Source organism: Phaseolus vulgaris, chromosome 6, assembly GCF_051622355.1.
Source record: "Phaseolus vulgaris cultivar YP4 chromosome 6, ASM5162235v1, whole genome shotgun sequence".
In the NCBI taxonomy this organism is placed as follows: domain Eukaryota; kingdom Viridiplantae; phylum Streptophyta; class Magnoliopsida; order Fabales; family Fabaceae; genus Phaseolus; species Phaseolus vulgaris.
Window position 1 is genome coordinate 18,380,584 of NC_143503.1, and position 7,503 is coordinate 18,388,086.

Consider the following 7,503-nt stretch of genomic DNA (forward strand, 5'->3'; position numbering starts at 1 on the left):
TTATTATGATGATTTTTTTTTTAAATTTCATCTTTCTTAAGCTGATCATTTATTCATATTGTTTGTATTTTTTACAGGTTTTCATAAATCACATCACCAAGGGATTCACTTTATATATTCAATGACATTCTTTTATGTCTTTGAATTATCTAGCATTTTAAATTTTAGTGCTTTTAGTTAAATTTGTAAACTACAATTTTAATTTTAAGTTTTGTTTAAGTATTTATATCTATCTTGAATATTTGAATGGATCAAAGATTTTGTCTAACTATTTGAATTATTTTGGTATTTTGCATATGGTGTGAATGACACCAATTTTTGTGAATGTGATTTGGATGTTGTTTCTTGTTTACAGATTAAACTGGCTAGAACAAAAAATAAATTTTTTTTTTCATCCTCTTTATGTGTCGGCTTTTGGCCCACGCTATATTTTATTTTTTTATGAAAATTAATCCATGCGTCGGCTTTTGCGTGGGCCTGACCCACGCAAAGTCTGATACCAATTTTTTTTTCCATTTCGGCCAAGCTGATGCATAGGGCAACATTTTAAATTGCGTTAGTTTGACCCACGCATAAGCCGTCGCAATTGCATCGCCTTTACGTCCGTTTTTGACCTACGCAATATGCGTCGCATTCACTGGCCCACACTAATTTCCATTTGCGTCCACGATTTTTTCGTGGGAGCAGTGATCCACGTAAATCCGACACTTATGTGTCGATTTTTGTTGTTTTACGTCCGTTTTTGACCCATGCAAATATGTGTTTTTCTTGTAGTGTTTATAAAAACGGCATATAATACAAGTAATAAATGTGTATTGTTATCCTCATCAGTTCTTTAATTCATTTTTCTTTTTATGGGTTCTTAATTAGGACCTTATTTATAATGATTTTTTTTAATAAAAACTAAGACACATTTATTATATTATTGAAATAAATTGATTAAGATCACATTAATATATGACATAATGAATATGTTGCATTTCCTACTGTTTGACTTTAAAACTCAAAGCATTAAATTTATTACTGTTTCAATGGAAATTTAAATTGATAGAATACAGCCTCATGTCCACAGGTTGGTATGTCTTTTGTAGATTTACGTGTTTCGCTCATGCTTTTGTGAACTTACTACTTAACACCTCGATAACCCTTCACTAAAATAATTTAGAAGAGAAAAGTAAAAAAAAGAAATGATTAAATAAATAAATTAAAAATTAAGAAAATCGTTCTAAAAGTTTTTATAAATTAATTTCTAAAAATTTGTTTCATTTTTTTAACAATCTCACTATTAAAAAAAAACTAAATGAATACAAATCTTCAACTATTATAATCCAAAATTATCTAAACTAATTAACTTCACAATTTTATATTTTGTGAAAATTTTGCTGATTGAATTTTCACAATAAATAATCTAAATTAACTGTAAAATCTTCTACTAATAATAATAACATAAAAAAAAAGCCATAAAGAAACAATAAAAGATAAACAACGGTAAAAAAGAAAATAACATTATATATTAACATGATTCAATTAAGTGTTAACAAACTACAATCAAAATCAACATTTAGGATATAATTCACCGTATAACAAATCAATATATTTAACATAACTACCATAACAAACTTTGTATAAAATACACAACAGTAAAAAAACAATTATAAAAATAAATAAGATTTTAAATTTTATTGTATGTAATTTTATTGTGTAACTGGTTTTTTATTGGGAATAATTATTTGAATTAAAAAATAATTTTTTTTGTTGTTTTTCAATTTCAAATTTTTCAAAAAAATTTAAAATTCAAATTTCTCTAAACCTTTTAAAATTCAAATTTTCGATTTAAAATAATTAATTTTTAAATTTATTTAATTTTAGGATTATGAAGGATAAAATAAAAAAATAAAATGTATAAAAAAAGGAAATCCCTTTAAATATTTTATTTTATTTAACAAATATGTAAAATATTATTTATTTAATAAAAATAAGATTGTTTAATTAAAAAAGATAGATGAAGAAAATATGCGGTGCAAAAGTTGTTTTATAAAAAATTTAAATTATACGAACATAATTTTAAATTAGTGGGCCATCTGTAATCTCTATATAAAGAGGTCTTTCGTACAAAGAAGAACATAAAAAAATACTGCAAAATCAAATTTTAAGTGTCTATTCTTCAGTCCGTTTCTTCTTTGTTTTTCATTTCTGCGTACTTCACACATGGCAACCGCTTCAGGTACTCCTTTCTCCCCCGTCCGATTCCGACATTTTCATTTTCTAGGATTTCTGATATCACTTCCACCTTAAATCATTCGCTTCTTATTTCGTTTTCCTAAACCTGCTCATTTGTAAGAGCTACTTCAATGTTTTGGTTCCAAACCGCTCTTTGTTTTTTATAAAATGTTTTGTTTTTTTCATTCGGAATTCGCTGTTGTTTCCTTCATTCATCTCCGGATCCCAATTAGATCACAATTTCATACTCGTCATGTTTTGAGTTCATAGATAATAGAAACATGATGCTATTTGTGGCATAAACCATGGATAGGTGAAAATTTAAAAATTATTTCAAAACTGTAAAATATAATTTTACAAATTTATTTTATTATTAAAAAATATTTAAATAATAAATTATGATATTTTTTTAAAAATGATAAGTATTTATATAAATTTAATATATATAATTATATGTTATTATTAATAGTATAATTAAATATTTTTGTTAATATTTATGTAATATTTAATATATTAAATTTTTATATTGTATATATATAATTATTATTTATATCTTCTTCTATATATCTATATATAAAGGAGATTTATTTTTGTAACTGTTTTTTTTATACAATTTTTTTATTTTATTTTATTCTTATCAATATTTTATTTTGGTTATTTTGTCATTGTCATCTTTTGGACATTCTTATTTTTTCCCTTTTTTATATTCACTTTTATTTTTTTAATTCTATTATTTAAAAATCAAATATAACTTCCTTCAAAACTTTCCACTCCCCCTTCTTAATCTTCTTTATCTTTCTCCTACTAAACCTATGATATGAGTCCAATTTAACTTTTTTTTAAATTACCATTCATTTTATTAAAAAATACATTTAAAAAAACAAAATCGAAATAAAATTAAAAATTTGATAAAAATAAATTGTATATTATATATTATAGTTCTTTTTAATAAATAGAAATACATATGTGGTAGTGATAAAAATTAAAAAATGTGAATATAACAGTAATGATAAAAGTAAAAAATGCAAATACACACGTTAATATTTGAAAAATACAAATACACATGTGTTTAGGATGAATTAAGATATTACAATATGAGTTTATAATTCATTTTAATAAATACAAATGCAATATGATAATGATAAAACTAAAAATGTAGATATACAATTTGATATTTAAAAAATATAGAAACACATAAATTTACGATGAATTAGAATGTTAGAGTATGAATTTTTATAGTTCATTTTAATGAATATAAATACATATATAATAATGATAAAAATAAAAAATATGGATAAATAATAATAATAATAAATAAAGATACACATTAATAAAAAAATAAAAAAATACAAATACACAATAATAGTAAAAGTAAAAAATTGGATACATAATATTAATAAAAAAATACTACATTAATAATATAAATAAAAAATTGGATACACAAGCATGAGTGAGTGAGTGCTATAATAGTAATAAAAAATATTATTATATATAAATATTTATAATAATAATAATATATTTATAAAATAAAACTGTTATATTATCTTTCAATAATCAATATTATTATTATATATAAATTTAAATATTTACTACAAATAATTATATCAGAATAAAAACTTTTCCTCTACAACAAACCTACGCATTTATTACAGTAGAAGTTGCACTACTGAAAAATGGAAAGTGAATTGAAAGGTCCAAAATTCATTCAAATGGAAACTGTTTTTAAAGTTGTTTGGCATGAATTTCAGTGACATTTAAGTGGAGGGAGGACCATCCCAAAGAGATTGAGTTGGAGGAGGCCCGGAAAGCAGGGCTTGCGCCAGCTGAACTTGATGAGGATGGAAAGGAAATCAATCCACATATTCCCCACTTTATGTCTTCTGCACCTTGGTATCTTAATGCTCACAAACCTGTAAGTCTCTCCACTTATTACACTTATTTGTGGTGTTTCATATCTAAAAATTAACATATTCTTTTCTCCCTTCTAGAGTTTGAAACATCAAAGAAAATGGAAATCTCATCCCAATTACACCAAATCATGGTACCATAGAGATGCTAAAATCCATCAGGCACACTAGTATAGGAAAGGTGCATGCCAAAAGTAAGTCGCTCTTTATTTCTCAAATATTTCACCACTTCTCTTCTCTGTGTTTGATTTATACACTTTGCCTCACAAACAACCTTATTTAGTGACTATTTCAATCTTCTTGTTACAGTTGTGGAGCTATGACACATGATTTGAAGTCATGCATGGAAAGACCACGAGGAGTGGGAGCAAAATGGACAAACACTCACATTGCCCCTGATGAAAAGATAGAAACTTTTGAGCTTGACTAAGATGGCAAACGGGACAGATGGAATGGTTATGATGCGTCAACTTATGCTCGAGTCATTCAGAGGTATGAAGCTAGGGATGAAGCACGAAAGAAGTACCTGAAAGAACAACAACTCAAGAAATTAGAGAAGAGCAACCAAAATGGTGAGGAAGAGGATGCTACAAGTGATGAGGATCAAGAGGAAGATGATATAAGGGTAGATGAGGCAAAGGTTGATGAGAGCAAACAAATGGACTTTGCAAAAGTCCAGAAGCGTGTACGTACAACAGGTGGTGGGAGTACAGGAACTGTGAGGTAATTTTTATTTACCATCATTTCATTATATCTGATCTCACCAATTTAACTGGTCATATATTTAAGGTTATCTATTTCATGATTTCCCTCAGGAATCTACGTATTCGAGAGGATACTGCAAAATATCTTCTTAATCTTGATGTCAATTCTGCACATTATGATCCCAAGACAAGGTCCATGAGAGAGGATCCACTTCCAGATGCAGATCCAAATGAAAAGTTTTATGAGGTAACTTTTCTCTTATATGAAACACTTTAATTCATTGCTATTTTGTATTAATTAGTTTTGTTTGAGACGTCTAAATGTAAATTGCATTGAACCTGGTTTTGTACTGTAGGGTGATAACCAATATAGAAATAGTGGGCAAGCTTTGGAATTTAAGGGCTTGAACATCCATGCTTGGGAAGCATTTCAAAAGGGACAAGATGTTCACATGCAAGCAGCTCCATCACAAGCTGAATTAGTCCAGAAGAGTTTCCTTATCCGGAGTGAGGAGTTGAAGCATCAGACAAAGAAAACCATTATTGACAAGTATGGCAATGCTGCTGATGAGGACAAACCTCCAAGAGAACTTCTGCTGGGCCAAACTGAAGTGCAAGTTGAGTATGATCGCGCTGGTAGAATAATAAAAGGCCAGGTAGATGCATTTTAAAGCACTTATAAGTCTTAAATATTATGGTAGTGGGACTTGTTCATGATCTTTATCTGATGTTTACAGCAGGAACCAGCTCTTCCCAGGAGCAAGTATGAAGAAGATATTTACATTAAGAACCACACCACTGTGTGGGGCTCATGGTGGAAGGATCACCAGTGGGGCTATAAGTGCTGCAAGCATACAATACGAAATAGCTATTGTATGGGTACTGCTACAGGTTTGTTTTCTAATAAACACTATGCTGTGTCTCTACCTCTAACCTCGTTCCTTTTCTATTTCTGTTATTCTTTATTAATCACTATTTTTTTATGAACCTATAGAGGATCCTGCACCTGATGTCCTAGATGATTTAGTTCTAGATGAGAAATTGCTTGTTGAGGCACTCAAGAAGGTAAATCTTATTCACTATCAGGTTATGATATTAAAAAGTAGATTTTAAATCTAACTCAACCCCATAAAATAAGGTTTATAGAAGTGAGGTTTGTACCCATCAATACTCACTATGATAGACTTTAAATGACTTTGATACCATATTACAAAGTAAACTTTAAGTTTAACTCAACCTCATAAAACCTGTTCAGGATGAAGTTTGACCCCATTTATATACAATATAATATTTTCATTTATAATCGATGTGAGATATTAAAAAATAAATGTATACTTATATTTGTTAGTGTGATTCTTAACATTTATATGTGTTACACAGGAAGATTTAAGGAAGAGGGAAGAGAAAGATCAGAGGAAACGCAAGTATAATGTTATTACACGGAAGGATGAGGTTACATTGAAACTCAGGAGGCTTGCGGGAACCAAGGCCGAACATGTATAAGGATGGACTGATTTTTAGATTTATAATTACATATAAATATAGATATATGTCTATAAAAAAAAATAGAGATTTTGAATGAAGATTATATGGAAATAATATGTTAAGCGTTACAAATGGTAAATATATTTTTATATAAGTAAAGCATAATAAATAAATACTTTTAAAAATATATTATAATCAATTTCAGAAGAAATAATTAAAATTTATAATAAACGTACATGTGTCAACCTTATTGATCATTGACACGATGAAAAAAGCCTCGTTTTCTAAAATAGCTAAAAATGTGTGTATTCTCACACATGTTTCTGCATTAATATTAAAGTAATATAATTTATAAAAATATAAAAAAAAAAATATATATTTTTGTTCTGGTATGGGCGAGGCCGACCCCTGGTCTCCTTGCCCGAGACCCATTTGACTGCCCGAGACTTGGTCAACCTTACCGAGATCTTAGAGACTTGGCCGCACGACGAGGCCGTCGGGTCACTTGGCCGAGACCTTAGAAGACCTGGCCGAGACGACTGAGACCAGGGAAATCTGACCGACAGCCGACTCACAAGAAAGAGGCCAACGACCAACCATAATTACCGTTAACGCTCAAACCAAAGTCAATGAAGTTAATCCATCATTAAGAATTAAGTAATGCAACCCTAAGCGGTATTCACCTCGATAAACGAGCCTAACAAGGTAAGCCCATTAGAATAATATAAATAGCACACATCCCAAGGAGTAAGGTACGTCATTTATTACTGTTCACCTACCTGAGAGCTGACCACCCGCTTTACTGACTTGAGCGTCGGAGTGCTTTTGCAGGTACCCCCACCATCCGGTGTTCACCCGAGACCGAGTACCGAAGGAGAAGCAGGAGGACGAGAAGAATCCCAACTCATCATCCAGTCACTTGATCGACCGAAGGAAGGAGAAGAAGACTTCAATAGTTCTCTAGGTCCCATCTCCCTAGTAGGAACAATTTGTAAGAAAAAAAAAGTAAGAATTAAACGTTTATGTTTTAGTTTATACTACTATTGTTTAAGAGATTGTGCAATTATGTATTTTATCAAATAATAAAACTATTTTAATTTAATAAAAGATAAAATAATTTTACTTAAAAATGAAACCAAACCAATTACAAAAATTTATATCTACTATACTTAAACTACAAGTTAAAA

At 29.1% G+C, this 7,503-nt stretch overlaps 1 pseudogene; it reads left to right on the forward strand.

Annotated features, from left to right (window-relative positions):
* Nucleotides 1-2,208: 2,208 nt before the first annotated feature.
* On the forward strand, nucleotides 2,209-6,334 carry LOC150027243 (pre-mRNA-splicing factor SLU7-A-like; annotated as a pseudogene).
* The last annotated feature ends 1,169 nt before the right edge of the window (nucleotides 6,335-7,503 follow it).